This window comes from Platichthys flesus, chromosome 21 (assembly GCF_949316205.1).
Source record: "Platichthys flesus chromosome 21, fPlaFle2.1, whole genome shotgun sequence".
Classification (NCBI taxonomy): Eukaryota; Metazoa; Chordata; class Actinopteri; order Pleuronectiformes; family Pleuronectidae; genus Platichthys; species Platichthys flesus.
The window spans coordinates 15,555,809-15,558,401 of NC_084965.1; positions in this window are offsets into that span (position 1 = coordinate 15,555,809).

Genomic DNA, 2,593 nt, shown 5'->3' on the forward strand with positions numbered 1-2,593 from the left:
GCCTAATTGACCACTTTAACAAATATTATTCTTAATTCTGTGAAGGAACTCAAGCTGACAGCATCCACTACAGGTTTGCGCTTTGTGCTCATGTCTCAGAGTGTGCAATCAGTCACAGATTTAAATAGGATGTTCCATAATGCCTTGCTGATGATTTGTTGATTTGGTGCTATTCCCCTCAGTTGCATGTCTTCCCCTCAGGTCCAGAGTTGTGATAGCTTGATGAAAAGATTCTGATGAAAACTCCGGGATAATATAATTGTTGGTGCGGTGCCATACGCAGCTCTCAGGTTGGTTCAGGATCCAGTGGGGGAAACCTGGCTGGACTTATGGTTCACAGCTGTGCGGCTGGGAGTGCGTGCCAATTCATCACTGTCTGCTGTGTGAGGATCTTGGCATTTCTGAGCGTCTTTACCAGACATTATCCTTTGTCTGCAAGAGAATCAAACTGCCTGTTGGCTTTCAGCATCCTCTCGTTTTCTAGTTTGGAGTAAGCGCGAGATGAAAACGTGCAGACAGGCTGTAGGTCACGCAAAAAAAACATTCTGTGAACACAAAGCTAAAAAGTACAGTGAACTACAACGTATCACATTACAAGGAAAGCTGTGGAATGTAAAACACAGTAAATCAGTGTGAACAGAAAATTGACCACAAACATGTTGTTGCTTAAAAAAGATGCACTTACCTTTTGGAGGCTAATCAGTGGGATTCTGTTTTTTAAGTCGAACCTTCCAAGTTTCATCAAATCAGTAGTGGTGTCTAAAATTTCACAATTTCCTCAATTTCAAGGTCAGGCACAGAAAAAAAGCTCAGATCTGTTAATGCGGTTGACAAGCATATCCTGAACCCTGGGCCCCCTCCCTCTTCCACCTTCCACTGACTACAACAGACAACAGATCCGGTCAGTAGAGGCTTTCATTAGATGTTGAGTGCCGCAGCAGTTCGGGATGAGCCAGGATGACGAATCGAACATAGATCCTGCCCAGAGCCTCAAACCAATCTGCCTCTTATATTCATGGGATAAAAATGACAGAGTTTTTAAAGACAAAGTCTGACTGGCAATTCTCATAGATGTCTGTGGCTGCATTCAATATTTCTTTGTGAAATAGAAACTTGGTAGAACTTCGGGACTGCTGGCTACTGACGCTCTTCCCTGGATCACTGCTCATTGATTTAATAGAGATACTGAAAATAGCAAAAAGGTTCATGGTACAATAAGTTAGAACAGTTTTTTTTTTAAATTTTGATGTGCAACATTGCCTCCTAATGGTCTGCAACCCGTTCTCTTTCATGGAACACTTTGCACCTTAACAGTGCAGGCTGAATGAAGCCCTATTGTGCAACACAGCTCCAATTCACTTTTGTGTTTCCTCAACATCTATAGGGAGGTGATTTCCTATTTCAGAGTTTGTAGTATGTATATATTTTTGTATATAAGAGTGATTTAAGTCAAATAGTCTTCGAACTCTATTAAATGTAACATGTCATACTTTGGGTTCATTTTTTAGAGTCTGTGCTTTTATACTTTAACTTGTGTAAAGAGGTTGAATCAATACGTTTACAAAAATGACCCAAGTCAAATTCAATGTATTGATTCAACTGCTTTACTCAAGTTAAAGTATTAAAATACTTTTAGACACAAGTATCTGTACTTCCACACTTGAGTAAAGAATGAGAGTACTTTTGCCAAATATGCCATAAATTAAAGACTGACTAAAGCTACCACAATTTCACTTCTTGCCCATGCTGCCATGTCTGTGACATTAAGCACTTTTTTTTTGCCAGCACATTCATTTTGTGGAGAAATAATTACAATGAAAAAAATTAGACACAGCAAACCCTCTTGCGACCGCACATATAAATGAGCCATCCTGGAGGTGTAACCTGATTGGGCTGCAAAAACCGTCAAATGCCAGTAGTGACCAGGACACTAGTGGAACACAAAACTAGAGAAGAGTCAGCCAGGAAGGATAAATGGTTTTGTATTTATACAGCGCTTTTCTAGTCTTTGATGACCACTCAAAGCTCTTTAAAGTACAGTTTTACATGATGGGTCAGATTGGGGATCGAACTGCCGACCTTCAGGTCGGAGGATGACCACTCTACCCCTCAGCCACAGCCGCCCAGAGGGAGCAGTTGTGCTTCCTAATTGCACAGATCGATATCCCTGAAGTTGACCTGACTTGGTGTAATACTGAGACGATCAAGTGCTCACTTAATGTTTACGAGCAGTACATATGACACTGCAACAAAAAGTTTTGTCATAAAAATGTCCTGTTACATAACACCAAGTGTGACACAGTTCTAAAGTGTGGCCATTCAGAACAGACGTAAAACTTTATGCATCTATACATGGTAAAAAGCCTAATACTTGTAATTAACATATAATACTAAAAGCCACAGCTGTCATGACCAGTAGAGGTATTATGAATCTTTCTGAGACCTTTATGGAGACGTTAGTCCTGCAGCCCTGAAATGTGACCCAGACGCTGTGGTATTTACCCACTCATTTCTCTGTTTATTTATTGTCATGCCAGCTTGTTATTTACTCCTTATGGAAGGGGATGTCAGGATTCATTAATGCCGTGAAAAC